Below are 22,940 nucleotides of genomic sequence, written 5' to 3'. Positions count from 1 at the left end.
AAGATTGATTCTGAGTTAGCAAATTAACAGCATGATAAATTACTGTTCTAAGTATTCAGACTTATTCATGCCGAATTTCACCTCCACTGATTTAATCTAAGGAATGAAAACATTTCCTATTTTCAAACTGTGGAATCAGGTGGTATATAGATACAGTAATACAAATTACCTCCAGCGATGAAAATATAACTTAGCAAGTTGAAAAGGTGATACATTATAGTTTTTAACCTTTCATGGGATTCCTATGGCTACAGTAAAAAAGAGCTTAGAAATACCTACCTTAGGAACATCTGTTTCTACCCATCAATCTATATGCGCCACGGATAACAGACATGGATTAGGAATAGCTTTCAATGATAGTTTCTAGCCACTTTTACTAACTTTGACAGTATTTTTAAGTAGTGGATTCTGTCCTCTTTATTGTTGATTTTCTTTCTTTTTGGTGGCAAAACTGTTGTAAGGCAGCAGAAGAGCTGGCTTTCTTGTATTTATCATCGATATTGAAAACAGCCCGCATCACACTGTACTGGTAAACTAATTGCACTAACCAGAACCTTCACATAGAAAATAAATACATAATCAGTGTTTATTTAGTTGTTTAAAGTTATAGAAAATCATCTGAATTTCATGTGTTACCATGAGGAATTATACCAACGTCACATGAACCTGGGGAAATCCCTCAAACCCCAAATAAACCCCCAAAGGTTAAAGGGTATTCACTGTATTGTATTAAAGACATTTTCATGGACAAGAGCAGGGAAGGGGGGGAAATGGCTTACTTTTAATAAATGGGTTTACTCTTCACAAACGGGTTTACTCTTAATAAACCAGAAAATTCAGTTAAGCCAGGCACCTTATTTCCGCTCTTTTGAGGTTTTGCTACATTCCATAAGGTCTTGAAATAATTCTAATGTGTGTTCTGGTTTAATTTTACAATTAAAGAAGGATAATTCTATGGAATTTGCATGTTATTCTTGAGACTATTTCAAGGTTTTTCTCCAAATGCATTGTATATTAGCTGATGAAAATCTCTTTTTTTTTTTTTTTTTTTTTTTTTGCGGTACGCGGGCCTCTCACTGCTGTGGCCTCTCCCGTTGCGGAGCACAGGCTCCGGACGCACAGGCTCAGCGGCCACGGCTCACAGGCCCAGCCGCTCCGCGGCACGTGGGATCCTCCCGGACCGGGGCACGAACCCACGTCCCCTGCATCGGCAGGTGGACTCTCAACCACTGCGCCACCAGGGAAGCCCTCTATGTCATATTTTTGAAATCACTCTTTAAACCCTCGGTAAACAGTCTCGGTAAGTTTTAAAGGCAATCTGGGAGTTTCAAAATCAATCCGAATTTTGGTGGAATTTCCTAAAAAAGTGCTATCTGGAAATTAAAACGGCAGGTTTAGAGAAAAACTGTTTTCTAAACACTTGAGGGACCGACCCTTGTAATACGTACGGAGTGAACACGTTCCTACCTTGATTTACTCTAAAATTGATAAAGTTGTTTACAGGCAGCTGTAGAACTGAAACACAGTGACAGAAAGTTTAGCCACTGATTCCTTGACACATCAAATAGCCCCCGCTCATGGAAAAAAAAGAACTAGAAGCAAAAGATAGCTTTTCGTTCTCTCCTCTAGTTTGTACCACAGATAGCAAACGTGAGGGCGAATCGCTTCAACTCGAGACATCACGATTTACACAATAAAATACACTGCTCATTTCATATAGTTTATGTAGACTTATATTACCTGCCCCTAACTATCCAAGAGCTAATATTTTATACCCTTTAAAGTGAGTGCAGAGTCTCAGTCGATCAAGACTGCAATAAAGTCTAATTTACAACCAAATCAGCAGTCCAACTATACGAGTTATAAGAAAACAAACTTCAAAGATTTCTACTACTGACAACCAGAAAGCCCAGGTGGTTAAATGTTTACATAGGCCTAAATTTTGCTCTATTCCTAGATTTCTCAAGTACAATAATATTAAAGAAAAGTTAAATGTAAAACTGAGAAAGCACAATAAGAAGGGGATCCCAAAGAAGGTGCAAAATGCCATACAATGAAATAATGTCTTTCTTGGTGCAAATAATCTGTTAGACCCTCAACCCCCTTTTGAACAGGAAAATGTTTCATTCAACAATACAAAAAGAGAAAAACAAATACCGTATGCTAACACATATATATGGAATCTAAAAAAAAAAAAAGGTACTGATGAACCTAGTGCCAGGGCAGGAATAAAGACATAGACATAGAGAATGGACTTGAGGACACGGGCAGGAAGGGGGAGGCTGGGGCGAAGTAAGAGTAGCATCGACATATATACACTACTGAATGTAAAATAGTGAGCTAGTGGGAAGCAGCCGCGTGGCACAGGGAGATCAGCTCGGTGCTTTGCGACCACCTAGAGGGGTGGGATAGGGAGGGAGGGGATATGGGGACATAGGTATGCATATGGCTGATTCACTTTGTCGTACAACAGAAACTAACACAGCATTGTGAAGCAATTATACTCCAATAAAGATCTATTAAAAAAAAGACACCATGAGAAACCAAAGAGAAATCTTACAAATCAGATATTAAATTCAGAATGAGAATAACTATCTGATTCAAAACTCGCAGCTGCTCTAACATTATCACCATTGAGCACAAAGGCCAGTAGTCACACCTAAGTGTTGTCAAGATGTTGGGCTCAGGTTAAATCTGATTCACAGACAAAACTAACAACGGGGGAGGGGAATGTAAGCTCCTTTACCCTTTGCTCCTCTGTTAGCGATGCTTATGCTTGTGCTAACAGGAAACAGTGACCAAGTTCCAAACGGTAGTAGCTTATAATCTGGAAAAAACCCATCACTCTATGAAAATGACAAATAGCACACCAGAAAAAAATAATGCGAAGGTGAATCTAATCTAAAGGTAACGTTTCTTTGGGAGATGGGCCTGTCCCTGCTCTTCGTGACGCCACAACGTCCAGCAAAGTTCTGTGAGGTCGGATGACGCTGAGAGGAACCAGCCCTGGTCCTGAATCTCTCTCAAGAGTTTGATCCTGCAGCCAAAACCCTTTCTCTTACTGTCCTGTGTGATGGCTTCCTGGAAATTTACAGCTGAAATCCTTGTCCTCATAAGAAACAGTGTCCAAAAAAAGTCAAGTCACATGTACAACGCCCCAGAGCTCATCTGAGTCGACGCCAAAACTGAAACTCACTTCTCCCAGTTTCCAAGTCACTCCACTTACTGTACCGCATCCTACAAACCAAGTCCACCTGGCAACCCTTGATGTCATTTGTATTTTCCACAAGGATTTTTGGGAAGGAAAGAGATAAGCTTAGTGGGAAATGCATCATTCCTGTCTGGAATATTAGTTACAATACATATATATATTTCTTTTAGAAAAAGATGGCACTAGCAGCATCTTTCTACACTGCAGTAATGTGAAAATTATCTGAGGAAAGGTAATATGATGGAGCATCTACGTGCACAGACTGCAGATCTTGGGTGCCTGTGTTCAAATCTCAGCTGTCCCATTCCTATCACCGTGACCCCTCTCTCTTTCAATTCCCTCATCTACGCTCTGGGGATAAGAACACCAGGGTCTACTTCAGGGCTTTGCTAGGACAATTAGATGAGTTTGTATTGATATATGTCTGGCATATAGAGCATTAGTAAGTGTTATGAAACTGTTAGCTATTTTTATCTTGAAGAGAGGTGGTACAGGCATAAAATAAATACAGTAAGGACAACCTAGTCGTTTTTATGTAAAAAAAAGCAAAAGCCTGAGAGTTCCCAAAGTACAAATTGTTGCCGTTTTAGAAACACTAGCAAGGGGCTTTGAAACTTTAAGCGAAAGAGCAGTTAAACGAAAAGCAACAATGGTGGTCCAGTGGGTAAGACTCTGCGCTCCCAATGCAGGGGGCCCGGGTTCGATCCCTGGTCTGGGAACTAGGTCCCACATGCATGCCGCAACTAAGACCCGGTGCAGCCAAAATAAATAAATAAATATGTTTTTAAAATACAAACACATCGTTGCCTGGGCCCCTGCACTTGGACAGTAACTTGGGTCTAATTAGGAGGGTATCATATATACCAGCTCCCTCCCCCGACATCATCTTTCTCTCCGTAAATCATACAACATGCCTGGTTAAAACAGATGGCTCTTAAACCATGCCTGGAAGCTCTGAAGTCGGAACCATCCCACTCAGAACACCAGGGGGAACAGGATCTTAAGAGTATCAGAGCAGGTTCACCATGGAGAACATTCTTTCCTCACTCGGTGTAATAGGATATCTTGGAGGCTGCCAGTGAGAGACACTGGAGAGAGACCACGAGGGGAATCAGCAATCAGGTGTTCAAGTTCAGGGCCAGCTCATCTTCTTGAAGGGGCTGAGCTCTTGTTATCAGAGAGTCAGCAGAGGTGTGGCCCCTGGAAAGTGTGGGGGTGGGGAGCTGAGGGCACCTGCACCACCCACGAGGAGCTGAGATGGTCCCTTGCACGCACATCTTTCTCTCCCCACAACTAGGCTGCAAGTTTTAGCGACTCCTGATACAGCACCCAGGTCTGCTGGGAATAACAAAGAAAACTGGACCCGTGGCAATCTCATTTTTCTCATCTGCAGTCAGCTTCCACCTCCATTTTTCCCAAAGTGATCACATCACTCGCCAGTTTTTTGTTTGTTTGTTTTGTTTTGCGGTACGCGGGCCTCTCATTGTTGCGGCCTCTCCCGTTGTGGAGCACAGGCTCTGGACGCACAGGTTCAGCGGCCACGGCTCACGGGCCCAGCCGCTCCGCGGCACGTGGGATCTTCCCGGACCGGGGCACGAACCCGCGTCCCCTGCCTCGGCAGGCGGACTCTCAACCCCTGCGCCACCAGGGAAGCCCCACTCCCCAGTTTAAGCTTTGTTCCAATGGCCGTTCCGTGCCCATGTGGTTCAAAGCCTTCACAACAGGCCTCCCGCAAACCCCACCTTGGTCTCCACAGTGTCTCCCCATGCAGCCTACACGCCAAGGTTTCTTGTTTCTAGGCGTCAGTTACACGATTTTTTCCCTCTGCTTGGAATTTCCTTTCTCTCCTCTCTGCCTTCCGAATTCGTACTTCGTCTTTCTTCTCAGCCTAAATCACTATTTCTTCTTCGGTGACTCTTGTTCTTTGCATCCCTTACGTGCCTTGTATCTGCCTTCCTAGAGCCCCCCACGCCGCCCTACATTAACCATCCTCAATTCTATATTCCTATCATGATTTGGGGTACAACTAGCATGGCCTTTTTACTAAATTGTGTATATCTCCCCAACAGACTGTAAGCTCATTTAGGGAAAATAGCAGTGTTTGTATTCACCCTTCTTTGTGCTTAATATGTTTGTGATTTCTACAGCTATTGTTCATTCCTTTTCTAAAGCCTCCGCCCACCTCATTGACCAAGAGGTAGGTAACCCAACAATCCTGCCCCATCCTACTCCTAGTATCCAGGAAGAAAGATGGATAACCAATCTTCTAAACAAAATACAAACTATCCTTTTGGATACGGAGTTTCCACTGTGTGCAAAGCTCAGCGAGAGATTTTACACACACACACACACACACACACACACACACACACACAGGTTTTCGCCCCAAGGAGCAGAGACAGCGTATATGTGACAAACCACGAGTCAGTAAACGTTCACAACACAGGCAGGCCTCGTTTTCTTGCCCTTCACAGATACTGCGTGTTTTACAGATTGAAGGTTTGTGGTAACCCCGTGCCGAGCAAGTCTATCAGTGCCATTTCTCCAACAGGGTTTGCTCACCTCGTCCCTGTGTCACATTTCGGTAAATCTCGCAATATTTCAAACTCTTTCATTATTAAGATTTGTGATGGTGATCTTTGATGCTACTATTGCAGAATGATTATGACTCGCTGAAGGCTCAGATGATGGTTGGCATTTTTTAACAATGAAGTATTTTTCAATGAAGGTATGGACATTGTTTTTTAGACACAATGTTATTGCACTTAATAGACTACAGTATAGTGTAAACATTACTTTCACATGCACTGGGAAACCAAAAAAGTCCTGTGACTGGCTTTATTGCAATATTTGGAACCGAACTCACAATATCTCCGAGGTAAGCCTGTACTGGCTAAAGGTGAGGTACGGATCATAATAGCTCCAAGAGAGATTCTTAGTGGATTGTTTGGTCAGTAAAGTCTTCCCAGAGGAGCTGGGATTTGAAGAACTGCGATCTTTGATATAGGTTCAGAAGAAAGAAAATAAAGCATTCCAGATTTGCTAGGAAAGCTCACTGGATCCACGGGGAAGACACAGAGAATATCGTGAGAAGAGATTAAACCCAGGGAAATGCAACGTTTTTCAGGAGGATTATAAAACAACTGGTTTAACTGGGACAGACAATCAAAGGGGTAATGGGACATAATGCTGGAGAAATGATTAAGGAAAACATAGGTCGAGAGGTTTGGATTTGATGCAAAAAGCGATTTGCAGAATAACATTCTTACAAGATGCTATTAAAGGGGTTGCGGTAGAGGTTCAGTAGTTAAATAAGTTAGGAAAATACTGTTCTATCTCCCTTCTGGAGATTAAAAATGTGTATTAGAATATTAAAGGCACTGAGAAGTCCTGCAGTAAAAAGCCCCATTTACCTCTGTGTTTCTTCATATTTCAATTTTTTTTGTTTTGAGAACCTAATTTAAGAAGTGCTGAACTCCAGGCAGAGTATTAAAATAAAGTAATATTTTTAAAAAGCGTGGACCACAAAGTTAAGAAAATGAAGAAGACAACACAGATGGAGCTCGAGCTAGGAAACGGGGAGAAACACAAGTGTTAGGAAACATGGAAATCTGTGAGGAATTATAAAGGTGAAGCTAGAAGCGAATCAGGCACTTTCCCACAAACTCTGCCAGAATTCAGGAAGGTTTCTGCGAACATCTATCAAAAACGTTTCCTGCAACTTCAGATATAGTTGTGTAAATCCCTAGGTAAGAGCAAGAAAAAAATTAAAAGAAGAGGAATCTGTATGGCAACAGGTACAGAAGATTGCAAGGGATCTATAAATGGACTCTTTTCTATGTACATATACATCCTCGTAGATAACAATTCCAAATCAAAGCCATGCGCGGTTCAGAACATTTATCTCTTAAACCAGGTAAGACTGGTTCCGGCTTTGACATCCAGAAGTACAAGTGCATCACAGCACCGTAGTCGTGGAAATGCTGTGAGTTCAAAGGACAAAGTAATCAGCAGGAGTGTTCAAAACAGGAGTGGATTCATGATTTTCAACACTTTGGATCTCCGTGTGTCCAGCTTCTTTATGCTAAGCATATGGAAGTGCTTTACGAATGTGGTTTCTAATCCTTTCACATAGAGAGGAGTTTTAGGCTCACGAAATAATTGAACTCTTTCAAGAGACCATTTAGTAAACACTAAATAGCAACTCTTCGGGCTGGTATTTTCCAAAAGGCATTCCGAGAACTGACCCAGATGTCAATGGATGCTGCGTATGAAAAGTGGTTCTGTGGCCAGGGGTGGGAAATGGCTGGGCTAAAGTATTTCATGACTGCAGAACTTCTCAGAGCCTTTACAACATTTTACATGGGGACTCCCCAGGGGGAGGGGGCACTGTGCCCCATGTCCACATTTACTCGACAGGGACCCCTTCTTCCATGAGCACTGTCTGTGATGGTTGCTCCGGAGATGACCTTTGGGGAGACACCAGAGCACGTGGCCCCTGCAGGAGTTAACGGGATTCTTAGGCAGGAAGATGCTGAGCCATTGTGACATTACCAGTGCAAACAGGAGGGTGGCTGTGCTCCTTGTGTGGTAAGGAGCTCTGCAACAAGGCTTCAGGCCTCACAGTTTCGATCACAGGACATGATCAGACCTTTCGGCGGACCCTACACGGCGGTCATGAGGACCAAAGGAGACCCTACACGTGAACGCGCTTTACTAAAGGAGGACGCGTTACCCAGCGTTCAGCAAGACGGTGTTGGCGGGGGGACAGCGTGGAAGCAATCCACGCTTCATTTCACAGCACTGACGACAGTGGACCTTAAGACCCACTGCAGTTAGAACAAAACCCAGTTTCCTCCCGTAGTCTATCAGGCCCTCACGATGTGGACCCTGCCTCAAGGACCGATTTCTCATTCCACACTGGCCTTTTTCCTGCTCTTCAGACATCCTCCAGACCCCAGGTTTCTCCCTCCGGGGGGCTGCCCCTCCCCAGCTCTTCCCAGACGTCACTTTTCAGGAAGGGCCTTCCCTGACCCCCCCCCTTTCAGAAGGCTCCTCTGGTGGCCATTCTCCAGCCCCTTAACCTGTCTTATTTTCTTCACAACACTTTGCAGTATCAGAAAACATCAGATTAATTTATTCATGGACCTTGTTTGCTGTCTGGCTCCTGCCTCTAGAATGTAAGCTCCCTGAGGGCAAGAACCCTGTCTACCTTGTCCACCGTGGTTTAGTGGCCGGAATCTAGGAGGCTCTCCCTAAATATCTGTGGCGTGTTAGAAGCTTCGGGAAGCGGCTACTTGGCGAGAAGGGAAGGGGGGAGTCAGGCGGATGCGGAGGGTCGAGGAGGCCTCTGGGGCACCGCTAACATTCTCGTTTTCGCCTGGCTGGTCGGTCCCTGAGTATGTCTCCACTTTGTGATAATTCCTCGAGCTGCCGGGTTATATCTTGGCTCTCTTTGGGGTCTTGATTTAAACTGTTTTCTGACGTATTGGTGTTTATATCACCATGAACACAGGAATACTGATCAACTGTCCCTATTTTTGAGGGCCCACAAGGAGCCCTACAATCTGCTAGGCACTTCATCTATGTCATTGCATCAAAGCCTCAAAAGAAAACCCTCAAGTGATCACCACGACCCACTTCACAGATGAAGAAACTGAGGTGCAGAGAGAGAACGAGTAGCTCGTTCAGGGTCACACAGGCAGCGAGCAAAACTGGGGTCCCGAACCAGTTTGTTCTGATTGTAAAATTCACATGTGTTCTACTAAACCCCGCTAGGAAGACACTTCTAAAACCAGGACTGGTATCTTGAGGTGTCCTTATCTTTCCCCAGGACCTTTTCTACCTAGAGGCTGTCACAGGCCAAAAGTAGCTGAGGACTCTCCTTCCCCCTCACCTTCTCGGGAACCTGTGAACTTCACAGCCAGGGCAACTGCTTCACCTTTGCCTCAAGCACGCCCGAAATGGTCTAGTCGGGTGCAACGGCAGACAGTGGGCAGGAGGGGCACTGTTTGCCCCAGAGCAGCAGGGTGAGGCCCCGCCAAGGTGACAGGATGGCCCACTCCCATCGGGGGGTTCTCTGGACTACCCAGGCTTGGGGGGCAGCTTCTTCTCTCATCCGGGAGCTCAGGTCTACTCCTGAACTTGAAATCTGACCAAGTTCTGGTGTCTCTCCTCATGGCACTTTGAACTTCTTTGGAAGAAACAGTGCTTCTAGTTCGGAGAGATCTGGGGAAATTAGCGGCCTGGGGAGAAAATACACTTGGATCGTCTTTTTCCCCAAATAACGACTCGCATCACTGGATTCGTGTTCCGTAATAACGGAGAAGGATCTGTTTCTCCAACTAGTGGGTCACCTTGGAGTGATTAGCGTGGCTGCCAAAATATAATCCCTCGGCAAATGACTAATGGTAGCACAGACAAGTTTCTACAGGAAGAAACCTGGCAGGAGAGCCCTGTGGGAAAGGCCCTCACTTACATCTGAGGAAACTCGGAGGGAAATGAAATTGTTTACTTTTCCTTCCATGTGTCTGACAGATCCCCCCAGTTTCTATGGGGCTTATTATAAAGGTGTCAGACCCTATCAGAAATTTGGTGGCAGCCACACATTATCAAATAAATAAAAAGAACACTCTTTTGTCCTACCTTTGAAGTTTTCTTAAGTTACTCTGAAAAGCATCCCCCTCTGCCAAGTTTCCTGTTTCCTGCATAATGAGATACGTTCTAATTAGCATATCACAAATATTCCTGATCTTCTTTACAAGTCCAGATACATTTTTAAATGTTTCTTTTAAAGTACATCAGGATTTTTCACACTCTGTAAAGAGGCAGGAGAATTAAAGCAATGTGTCAGCTCAATTCTCCATTTCTTTTTTTTTTTTTTTTTCTTAAGTAGGATGGAGGCATTGGGCAATGGAAAGGTCATAGGACTTGGAAGCCAGAAATCCTGGATTCTGATTTTGGCTGAGCTGCTGATTAGCTGCTTCACATTGGGCAAATTGCTTCACCTGTGACGGCCTCAATTTCCTTTTCTGTAAAATGAAGAGGCTGGACTAAATGGAAAATCCCTCACAATTTAAAACACTGTGATTCTATTTGTGAAGCTTGAATAATTCCTTGTCTCCTTATTCAAAAGCTGGAGTGAGTTATTCTCTTTGAGTTAAAAATTCACAGTGAACTAAATACAAAATGGGTACAGACATCAGCAAAAAGGGATGTGATTTTAAAAACACAGATCTCTAATTGTAGAATTATGTATTACCTTTGAACAGCAAAAAGCGTTTTCGCTTCTTCCCCAGAGAGGTATAGGTATAGTTTTGCCGAGCTTTAATGTGTTGACAAATGTGTAAACACACACACACACACACACACACACACACACACACACACGCACGCACCCCTAAACTGCCTTTATATGAGTGAATAAAACTGACAGGAACTAATCTTAATAAAAGAAATACTGAGATGAAGAAAATGAAGTCTTAAGACATCATAAAGGCTTCCTAGTCTCTTGTTAGCCTAGAAAAAAACAAACCCAGTCAGTTCAATAAAATAAGCTGGATTGCTCAGGAACATCTGGGTTTCCAGATTTGACTTATATCAAAATCATAAAAACACAGAACTTGATCTTGGTTTCTATCATGACTTCCCGGGGAGCAAGGGCCAGGCTGCTTCTCTGTGCTTCACCGTTTTATTGGCCTGATGAAAACTGTCTGGATGGATTGAGGGCTCCCTGCAGAGGCCCTCCCCCACCTGGACCTGCCATCTCTTTTTCACCACGGCCACACCCACACCCGCACTCTGGCTCCCCGCCTTCCTTCCAAGGACCGCCCATGGCGCCCCACTGTGCGGACTTCTCTCCCCCATCCTCTTTGATCACCAGCTTAACTTGGTAAGTTCCTGGCGCACTTCAAGACTAGCTCCGAAGTCACCCCATCAGAGCCCTCTGCCTCCATGGCACTAAGGTCCCGCCCTATTGCATCTGTGTGTTGACACAGCTGTCCCCCACTCTCATTGTGCAGGAGCTGGGGCTCGGAGGGTCTTGGTCACATGAGGAGCCCCAGGACACTGGACAGCAGTGAAGGAAAAGAGAGAATGGACGGGGGGAGAAGCAAGGTGCTGAGCGAGGTGCTGGGGACACGCCAATGCCTGTCCCTCCATCATTCTGGAGGTCCCTCCGTCCTGCAAGATGTACCATATAAGGGGTTCTTGTATGCTAACCACCAAAATGTGGTTTAGTCTTATTCCTGATGAGGGAAGGAATACCAAAGATGAAGAAAGTCAGAAAAACTGCCCTATGTAAAGAGGAAGGGGTGTGTGTGTGTGTGTGTGTGTGTGTGTGTGTGTGTGTGTGTGTGTGCGTGTGCGCGCGCAGGCAGTAGGAAGCCACTGACGGTTTTCTGCAGCGAAGAACAGCAAGAATGAAAAGTGTTTTAAGAAGATGACCTAGCAGTGGTGTACCAATGATTGAAATGGTGTACAGATTAAAGTACAAATTATTTCAGCCATGAAAAATTATTACAAATAGTTATATTTACAGACGTCAGAGAACGAACATATATAGACTAAATACCAAAAAAAAAAGGAGACTCCAAAACACTACAGAGAATAGAATCACAGTTTGTAAGATATTTTTCACATTTTTACATATGAGAATATTTTCATATGTGGATACCGTGGAGAAAAAAGTTTAGGAGGTTAAATATCAGAGCTTTAATAGGAATGTTATCTGAGTGGTGAAACGTGACTTTCCTCTTCCTTCTTTCTTTCCTTTGTTCTCTGTGTTTATCTGTATTTTCTAAAATGTTTCCACCAGGAACATGAACCACTGGGGGAATTTCGGTAAACCTCCTCTGAATCAGTAAATAGCCCATTTCTAAACATTGAAGAGGGCAGGAAGGCAGTGGTGAGGGTCGGGCCGCTGGCAGCGCCAATGGGAACAGGAAGTAGGGAGCAGAATTGAGGGCGATTATGGAGGAGTTGCTGACACAAGCAGGTGAGTGACTGGGTGAGGAACTGAAGGGCAAATCAGAAATCTGTGTGACGCCCAGCTGTCCAGCCTAAGGAGGTGGGGCACAAGCTGGGTCCGTCGCCAGAAACAGAACAGTATGGGGGGCACATAACTCGGAGGAAAAGATCATTTCCTCTTAGACGCGCTGTTTTTCAGGAGGCGGCAGGTCACCCGGGAGAGCCTGCAGTTCAAGAGAGAGGTCAGGGCTCCGGGTCAGGTGCCCCCAGGGGCTCCCATGGGCCCAGTATGCCTCCCCACGGGGTGGCTTCCCGACTGTACTGACGTGAGCTAGGTACCTGTCTCTCCTCCTCCCTGGGCCACGGGCTCCAGGAGGCGGGCACCCACCTGTCGTGTCACCATTCCACCCTCAATGCCTGGATGCACGCCTGGTGCCGAGGCACTTGATACATGTTGGAGAGGTAAAAGAACAGGGCTCGAGGAGAAGCTGAGTCGGGGCGGGACTTCAAAATCACAGAGGCGGGATCCGGCCATGTTAGTACACGGGAGGCAGAGGGTCTAGGCTGCAGCGGGAGGTGGCGGGGCTGGGGTAACCTCACAGGAGGCAGGAGGGTTACTGCTGAGACGGACAAGGAAGGCGGGCTGCACGTCTGTCCTCTGAAGCCCTGCAGCACTCGGGCCGGCACCACACAGCCTGGCTCTCATTATACAATCATATTATTTGCTGCTGTTCATGTGCCTTCTCTCCTCATTTAGATGGCACGGACCAAACCGTCAGGACTTTCCATAGCAAATTCTCAATGAGAGTTGGTAGTCGACGGCTTAAATCCCATAGGATAAGTGCCGAAGAGACTAGAGCTACCGACATGAATACATATGCGATAACTTTTCAACAGACACCACTGCAAAAAAAAAAAAAGATTTTTAAAGTAGCAACGTGACACCTTCCTCCCCTTTTTCCCTAAGAGCAAAACACCCCCACTATTTTATGGCAAGGGCGTTCTCATGCCCCAGGGGCCTCGCCAGCTACTTGCAAGATGACATTTTTATGATTCTGGACCACTCTGCCATTTGCTGCGAGTCGGCCGGGGACAAGTGGCTGAGAGCCGCGGCGGCTTCCAGGGGGGTGGCCCTTTGGTTTGGCTGGAGACGGATCTCCTAGGGCTGGCCTGCTTGGGTCCCAGGGTACACACCTAGGACGTTTCCATGAGAGGTACATCCCTGCAGCAAGACTCCACGCAAACCAATCAGGGAGCTCCCAGCCAGGCCAGGAATGAAACTCTAGACGGGAAGCTGACTCAGAACAGACCTGCCAAGGCAGCTGCCAGCTTCGGCGAGGCTTGCCCTGCTCCTGACCCACATTGGAGCAGCTGGGACCCGAGCGGTCCCAGAATTTGCGTGATGAACTCAAGATTCCTATGGAGCTGGCATCACTAAGCAGCTAAAATGCCAAATGTCACTTCAAAAAGAAGGCAGGATGGGGACTTCCCTGGTGGCCCAGTGGTTAAGAATCCACCTTCCAAAGCAGGGAACGCAGGTTCGATGCCTGGTCGGGGAACTATGATCCCACGTGCCACCGGGCAACTAAGCCCACGTGCCACGTGGAAGAGCCCGCATGCCGCAACTAATTCCTGACGGAGCCAAATAAATAAATAAATATTAAAAAAAAAAAAAAAAGAAGAAGAAGAAGCCAGGATGGAGGTGAAGGGCTTGCACACACCACTCGCACACCTCCAGAAAAATCATTAACATTCCTCAACCCGTCATTCCAACTCTACCTTCTGCTGAATATGACCTTGCTGCTCACAAGTATTTTGCAAGAGGAGAAATCAACTATGCCAATTTAGCACTTCTTCTCGTAAGCTTTAAGATGCTTACACAGACATTTAAAAATATGTTAGAAACATATTCATAAACTTCACTGAAGATTTTCCCACACTGAGCTATTTTTAAAAGCTTGCTAAACATGCCTATTAGTTTTTCTTCAAGAATAAGCTTGGATTTCTAAGCTACTCTTGCTGTAAGTTACACCTTCCAGCAAGAAAAAAAAGAACATGTGGAAATTATGTGACTGTTTTTAGAACACTGGGGTCCATTTAATACATTGAAGCCATAATCTATCCAATAGGACCCAAGAGTCCAGAAAGCCTCATGAGCCCTTTCACATATGTTAAATTACTCCCCTGAGACTGGTCTATGAACTAAGAATCTGCATCATTAATTAAAGAAATGGATTGGGCTGTCCTAACAAGAAAGCACGCCCTGCAGTAAGAGAGACTCACATACACACCTTAATTGCAAAACGAACATTGGGAGGAGTGGTTTTCAGAATTAAGCACAATGTGTGTGGTTCAACATAGTTGCTAACCTAGGGTTCAACAGGTGTGGGACCCTTCCCTCATTTTAATTTGGCCAAACACTTCATATTAAATTATGCTGAGAATTTAAGTTGACCCAAGAAAAACATCGCAGAGAAGAATGTCTTGCTAAACATTAAGATTTACAGGCTTGTAAGGAAAGAACGTATCTATCCATGGAACATTTCATATCCCGAAGACTAGTCTAAGAGCTAAGATTTTAATGCTGCCAAACTAGCCAAGAGCTGCCAAGTATTATACGAAATTCGTATGCACATTAAAAAAAATATTCCCTGTTTATAAACAATCTTTCATATGTGTTGGATAGAAAAGCACTAAGTGACAATTAATTAGCTGACTTCTGCAATCTGTCATTAATTGCTATTTCCAAGTTAAAACCATCCCATTAAATTTTATCCTCAGAGCTTTATATCAAACCCATTTATAAGAAAGTTTCTATTTCTCAATGAGATGTCAAGTAGTTTACCTAATGGTCCCATTGCCATAGGATTTAACTCTTTTATGTAAACATTTTAGATACACTGGCCTCTCTTATTCACTACTTGTTATTTTAAAATATACATTCTCTTTTTATAGAAAAAGAATAAGCTCATCTCCCCTCTTCCCCTCCCATCCCCAGCCCCCCTCAGCGAATCTAGCTTTTCAAGGGCTAGCCTTTACAAGTTGAGGTCCGAGATCTCTGAACAAACATCAGCCCTGATTAAAGCACACACAATCTAAAAGTTTTGTGTTTTATGCTTTGTCCCTATACAGGTCTGAACTGTAAGGAAGGTAGCTGTTGGCTCAAATTATAATGTCAGTCAACATGCAGCAGAAAATTAATCTAAAGATGTTTAATGCAGGCTCATCTGAAAGTACCTTCTTTTGGATAATAAACAGAAAAATACTAGCTAAGTGACATGTGACAGTGATGAGCCAATCATTTATCCAAACACTGAAATGTGTCCCATGATGATCTTTCCACAAGTTTCTGGAAAGAACATGAAAACACAGTATATAAGAACAATCTGAAATTGTAGAGCAATTTACAAATAATGCTACATTTACAGAGAAACCATGAAAGTACAAAGGCCTGGTATAATAAAGGTTTATAACAATGGTAGCTCCCACAAGAAACACACAAATAACTCCTCCTGATATTCCAGATTTTCCACAAATGAATTATTAGGACATGGTCACCAGACAAAAAAAAAAATTGTCAGGTTTTACGAAGCATTGTAGTTAAAATTCAGACCAATTTCTGAGTCTCTTCCCTGTAACAACATACCCCAGAGTTCAATATACTTACTCTCCAGTCTGGGTCCTGGCTTTCTGGTTTTGCATGGGGTCTGGAAAATGTACAGATGGTAATAATCTGTGGCTTTACTTCAAATCCTGACGACTGCTTTTATTCTCCTGATTTCCTTTGGTGCCAAAGATGTCGTTCTGGTCCAGAGTTCCCGCATGTTAAGTGAAACTCCTGTCAACATTTTATTACATTCAGCACTTCAGGTTTCCTGAGAGCTGCTCCAGCAGTAAAGATTGCTATGCTCTGTATATTTTTCAATCCTCTTTTTATTTTTTTACCTCCACGGAAGGGTGCTGGTCTCTCTTTAAGCAGCACAGAGATTTCAAGCTGTATGTTTCCAGACCGCATTAAAATAAATACTAATGCAATTCATTACTAGCTTCAGACATTTCTTTCCTTCCCCGGTTGCTCTGGCATTGTTAATTTTCCCACACTCTCCTAGAATGGGGAAGGCTTGTCTGGGCAAGTAAGATAACACTAGGGCAGGAGATTAAAAGCCCACACTGAAGTCATTAAGTACCTACAGGGCTGGGCCCTGAATCCACTCAGCATGGTCTCCGTCACCTTGACTTGAAAAGCAACAGGAAAAGCCTAACGACTAAGACAATCTCATTTCGGCATTTCCAGGCCCTTGAACCACCTGTATTTTTTTTTTTTTTTTTTTTTTTGCAGTACACGGGCCTCTCACTGTTGTGGCCTCTCCCGGTGCGGAGCGCAGGCTCCGGACGCACAGGCTCAGTGGCCACGGCTCGCGGGCCCAGCCGCTCCGCGGCACGTGGGATCTTCCCAGATCAGGGCACGAACCTGTGTCCCCTGCATCGGCAGGCGGACTCTCAACCGCTGCTCCACCGGGGAAGCCCTATAGAAGTATTTTGATATGGGTGTGATACGACTGCATCTCCCTTCCTCCCATTTGCTGCATGATTACAGAATGAAGGAGGAAGCAGCAACACATTCTTCTTTGGCCATTTTTTAAAGAGCTATCATTAAAGAATCTTGGGAGTTATCCATAAATAACAATTAAAGAGAAATCATAAAGAATAAACAGAAATCCTTGTCTGAGGGATGGGAAAGTTGGTACCCTCTGATTTTTTTTTTTAATCCTTGAACAATTTAAATAAGCCTTTTAGGCATAAGAAAATGTAGATATCTGGGAAAAATGGGTATAACTGAAAAAATTAAGAAAGAAGAATCAACTGGAAATATGAGAGATCTGGAAAAAGAATTCATGGGGATATCAAATAAATAGGAAACAAAGACAACCATTTGAGGAAATGATTTCTCTTCATGTCACAGAAGCTGAACTTCTCCATGCCCTCTCCCTATCCGGTCTCAATCCCATCACTCTCTTTTGATGTGGATAACCCCAGCCTCTATTTCAGAGGCGCCTCCCCTCTCTCCCAAGCCCAGTCTCACATAATCAATTTCTAATGTCCCTACCTCAAGGGGTTTTAGCATCAAAAATGATTGCTGCTTTGACATTCCATATTTTTGATAAAGCCAGCCACCAAGGCTCAAACGCCAGCGTGTCTTCCTCTAGCCAAGTCCCATAAGTGCTATCTCCAAAATATTTCTTGTATCTATCCTCTCTGAAGCTACATCTTTTCTTCTCCCTCCCCAAGTGGGACCACTTGATCCCTGTCTGTAGTGGCCTCGGCCAAATCTTCAATTCCCACCACCAATTGCACGCTGAGTTATGAGACCCTGCATTTAACCGGAGCCAGCTCCACCCGGGGGGTCTTACATCAGGTAGCGCTGGCTACCAGTCCCTCCCTAAAGTCCCAGCTTTCATCAAAGGGCTCCTAGGGCTTCCCTGGTGGCGCAGTGGTTGAGAATCCGCCTGCCGATGCAGGGGACACAGGTTCGTGCCCCGGTCCGGGAAGATCGCACATGTCGTGGAGCAGCTGGGCCCATAAGCCACAACTACTGAGCCTGTGCGTCCGGGGCCTGTGCTCCGCAACGGGAGAGGCCGCGACAGCGAGAGGCCTGCGTACTGCAAAAAAAAGGGCTCCTAGTTCCCTAATCCCAGCCTGCCTCCACTCCCTCAAATAACAGGGCTTCGCCCCCAAGCCCTTGTCCTGGTAAGTGCCCAGTAAATCTGGCTCCTCCTGAATTTGGGGCTCTTGCCAGTTTCCCAAGTTGGCCCTGAAAAAGCCTTCCCCAATCCCCAGTTCAATGCTGCAATCTGCTAGCCCCGGCACACTGTGTTTATACCCAGAGTTGACTGGTTGTCTAAGGGCCCGGAGATTGCCACACCTGCCAGAAACTGCTTGCCAGCTCTAAATGTAACGTAAACTCCCACCAGGCGAAAACCAGAGCCAGAAACAAGGCACTCAGCAGAATTCTATTTGCTCCATCTGGGCCCTGACGTGGGCTCCGGGGCCCTGTTCCAGCTCTGGAAAGGCCACGAGCTTCGGCTTTCTTCGTCTGAGTCGGCCCTTCTGGTTTTGCCCCCATTAAATAACTATTTGGACATTTTGTTTTCTTGATCTTCATTTCTCACCCCCTTCCTCCCCCAGTTAAGATGACAGCTTGCTCCAGTTCGGACCTTCCAAGCAGCCACCTCCCACCATTACCTGCCACCCCTCCTAGTTTCTGCCCATGGCCACCACTGTCCGTTGCCTACCTGACAGCTACCCTCCCTCTTTCTTCCTGGCTTACAGAACCCTGATTCTTTGATCTCTTGAAGCACAGGCCCTTCCTCAGCCCTAAGGAAAGAATCATACCTTGTCATGGTAATTTGGCCAGTGACTGAAAGGAATATGCATGTGCTTATTCATGCATTCATGGCTAATTAAACATATGACGGCTTCTGAGTACAGCTTTCCGTCACAACTTAAAACCAACCAACCAAACAAACAAACAAAAACACAAGGAAAAGGGCTGGTGCCAATTCTCTGCCTTGAATGCACAGGAGATATCTGGAGCTGCAGCAGCCATCTTGAGATCAAAAGGCAACAACAGAGGATGTGCAGGCCAATATTCTAATGACAGTGAAGAGAAAGACCAAGAGGGCCTGTGTTCTTGACAGCATCATTGGGCTACTTCCCTAGCCCTTCCCTATCCATCCCAGGTTTCTCGTTATGTGATTCAAATAAATTCCTATCTGTGTGAGCCAGTATTAGCCAAGTTTCTATTACAGGCAACCAAACCCTGTTCCTCTAATAGAACAGACACATGGACTGTATAACTTTCTAGAAGACTGTGCTGTGTTTGGTGCCTGAGGTTGGGTTGGTCAATATCCCCCCAGTTTCCTTTTCCCTTCTTCTCATTCACTCTTTCTCCTCTCCAATTTGCTCTATACCAAAGGTATTGGCACTTAGCTCACACATGTTTTGTTTTATATATATAATTTTGTGTGTGTGTGTGTGTGTGTGTGTGTGTGTGTGTGGTATGCGGGCCTCTTACTGTTGTGGCCTCTCCCGTTGTGGAGCACAGGCTCTGGACACACAGGCTCAGCGGCCATGGCTCACGGGCCCAGCCACTCTGTGGCATGTGGGATCTTCCCGGACCGGGGCACGAACCCGTGTCCCCTGCATTGGCAGGCGGACTCTCAGCCACTGCACCACCAGGGAAGCCCTATACAATGTTTTTAAAGTACATGAGTGACAACAGTGAAAACAGTGGACGAGGGAATTCCATAGGCCAGTTCCTCCACAAAACAGCTAATAAAAACTGTTAGAATCAACTTTATCTGCTCTAAAGCTTTACAGCAACCAGGTGAACACATAATCAAGAAAAAAGTGGCTAAACATCAGTAAGAGGGATTTGTGGCATTTTGACTTCCCTAGCCCCATGCCCTCTTACCCAGGTCAATGGTGGTTCTGAAGACACAACTCACTTCCCTGGTGTGGGTTACTGGTGCTGGAAGGATAAGTGCAGACGTTGTTTTCAAATAATTATGGTTATGTTTGACCTGCCTGGTGACTCCCTGAAGGACAGATGCAAAGGTCTTATGTTTATTTCATCTAATTCAGAACTCTCCCTGAGTGAAGAGGTGAGTACCCAAGAGGCATTTGTCAAAAATGTTTAAAGGCAAATGAATTATCTGCTGCCACTTGGGGCAAAGAATACTGTTTGGGACAAACAACAGACATACCAAAAAGCCTGGTAAGCTTGAGATACTTTGGGAAATAAAAAATTTGAAAGCTTCTACATGTTCCTGGGAATCTAAAAGTTCATATGCATGGTACACCCACAGAAAAGATCAGAGAAGGTCCTAATGTTGCATTTCAAACTGACTTTCAGGCTCTGTGCAAGCAGGAAGTGAAGACTAGGGCAGAGTTGAAAACAGCATGGCTGAGTATTGAAGGCATGCTCCAAACACACACAGCCTACTAGCTATTTAATTTTCTCTATTTTCTCTCTCTCTCCTCATCTTCCCCCTCCCCCTCCTTTTCTTCTTTTCTTTCTTTTCCTTTCTTTCTTTTTTATTATTTGGTTTGAGAAGTTTAAGGAAATCTCTGTCAAAATTGCTAACTGAACACTACACTAACCAAAGACATCAATGGCTTTATATGACAAAGAATGTAGGCTTCACAAAATTCTTTCGGAAAAATCACTAAACAAAGATCAGCAACCACAAAAAGCAAGAATAACAAGGCCTGAAAAAGAGGGGGAATCTGATTTCCAGTGTAGCCACATTACAGTATTCAAAACATCCAGTCTTCTACCAAAAAAGTTACAAGGCATGTAAAGACACAAGAAAGTATGGCCATATATAGGTGGAAAAAAGAAAATAATAGAAATGGTTTCTGAAGAAGCCCAAACATTAAACTTAATATTAAGCCCAATATTAAACTAGACAAATTTTAAATCAATCATTTAAAATATGCTCAAAAAGCTAAAGGAAACCATATACGCAGAACCAAAGGAAACCATAAAAATAATGTCTCACCAAACAGAGAATATCAATAAACAGATACTTTGTAAAATGAAACCAAATAGAAATTCTGAAGTTGAGAAGTACAATAATTGAACTGAAGAGTTCAACATCAGATTTGAGCAGAGAGAAGAATCAGGGAACTTGAAGATAAATTAATTGAGATTACCCAGTCTTAGCAGACTAAAAACAAGAATACACACACACAAAAAAAATGAACATAATCTAAGAGATCTATGGGATACCATCAAGAATACCAACATACGCATAACGGGAGTCCCCAAAAGAGAGGAGAGGAAAAAGGCAGAAAGAACACATGAAGAAATAATGACCAAAACACTTAATCTGTATATCCAAGAACCTCAACAAACTCCAAGTATGATAAATTCAAAGAGATCCACATTGAGACACATTGTAATCAAAGTACTGAAAAACGAAGAGAGACTCCCAAAAGTAGCAAGAAATAAGAGACTTGTCACATACAAGGGAGTCACCATAAGCTTAACAGTTGATTTCTTGTCCAGAATCATGGAGGGCAGGCAATGTGATGACATTCTAAATGCTTTTTAAAAAACTGTCAACTAAGAATTCTATATTCAGCAAAACTATCCTTCAAAAATGAAAGGGAAATTAAGACACTCCCCTATTTAAAAAACTGGGAGAGTCTGTCCCTAGTAGGGCAGGAACTGCCCTACAAGAAATGCTACAAGGAGCTCTTCACGCGGAAATGAAAGGACACCAGCAATAGCTTGATCCACATGAAGAAATTAAAACACCAAGGTAACTACATAGGTAAATCTAAAAGTCAATATCCATGTATATTTACATATTTCCTTTTTTATGTGATTTAAAAGACAACTATAGAAAACAATAGTTACAAATCTATGTCAATGGGCACACATTGTATCAAAATGTAATTTGGGACAACAAAGTACATATGCTACAAGAGAACAGTAAACAGTGAGAGGGTGCATTCCTAAAGCACTGAACAGCCACAGCCTCTCTGCCACATCCTCTCCACTTTGCTAGTTACCTGCTTGGTCTTTACAGGCATTTGACTTTGCAACTCCTCTGTTTAAAAGTGCTTCCCAATTAATCATGCTTCTGCCTAGAAACCCCAAACGGTTGTTGATTTCCTAGCAAATAACATTCAGTCTACTTGGTCTGGCATCAAAGACCTGGAATGTGTCTCTTTTCCATCTTTTTGGCCTCATTTCGAAGAATTCTGTGTGGCACATTCAGCAATCCAGAAAAATTGAACTGTTGACTCTTCCTATTTCCAATCTCCCTAAACCCATTCCCTACCTGGTTTAAGCTTTACTGAAGCTTTTCCAGGACTGGATGGAATGACCTTCCCCAGCTTTGTAGGTGTAAAGTCCATCCAGCCAAATTCCAGTGATATTCCTTTGTCCATTCTCCCTCCCGGAAGCCGTCTCTCCCTCTTCTGGACTCCTGTATCACTTTTGCCGTACTTCTCTGTAAGTATTACTTTCTATTTTGTATTTAGCTGTGGTGGACATTTCTTATTGTCCCTTTTAGATTGTCAAGAGTTTCTATGCACCGTTATTTGCTAAATTGTCTTTAAATTTTTAATTTAAGAAATGTGAAAATAACTGACAAATCATGTTCTGTATTTTTGAATTTGGAACAGAAAAATTCCTTAGCACCAAGTTTGGAAACAAGCAAGAATTCTTGGGGTTGAAAGTAAAACTCCAAACAAAACTCTGGGTAATTAATCTTTTCTCTTTTTTTAATATTGGTGCTTTTGTATTTAAGGAAAATATTATAATTTAAAAACAACCCTCTCTAAGCAGCATTTACTTCTTAAAAATAAGAGAGGAACATGCCTGCTGATTATTTTTAACATGTTTACTTTGTTTGATTTTCAGCTAGGCAATCCTCACAAAACACTCCCTAAACTCTTCCTTCTCATTTGCCTCTCGCCTCTGCTCCCTTACAATCCACAAGAAATCAGAACAAGTAAGAATATTTTAGCCACTGGACCACAGGATTATCACCCTGCAATACTTCTTTGTGTCACTTAATGTTTAGTGGTTTCAGATACATCTTTACTCTAATAGCTAAACATAAAAGAAATGGCTAAAGTGTTTACAGATACATTTTTTTCTAATCTGAAAGCTACCCAAGACCTTCTTAGTCTATGGATTACACACTTTTACGTCATTGATATTTATATACTTTGTCCATTTAAC

General features: G+C 43.8%; 1 protein-coding gene across 7 annotated transcripts in view; it reads right to left on the bottom strand.

The window, feature by feature from the left end:
• STOX2 (storkhead box 2) overlaps nt 1-22,940 on the bottom strand; it is a 209,688-nt gene that overhangs the window by 140,384 nt on the left and 46,364 nt on the right. Inside the window, exon 1 of one of the 7 annotated variants that reach the window (XM_067022377.1) lies at nt 9,857-9,891. The exons of the other annotated variants lie outside the window; for them this stretch is intronic. The gene's annotated coding sequence lies outside the window, so the exon portion shown is untranslated. Of the gene's footprint in view, nt 1-9,856; nt 9,892-22,940 lie in introns of those variants that run through there. 7 annotated transcript variants of the gene reach the window in all.

This window comes from Kogia breviceps, chromosome 20 (genome assembly GCF_026419965.1).
Source record: "Kogia breviceps isolate mKogBre1 chromosome 20, mKogBre1 haplotype 1, whole genome shotgun sequence".
Taxonomy (NCBI): Eukaryota; Metazoa; Chordata; class Mammalia; order Artiodactyla; family Physeteridae; genus Kogia; species Kogia breviceps.
The sequence above is the reverse complement of the archived record's forward strand: the minus strand, read 5'-3'. Positions and strand labels throughout refer to the sequence as shown.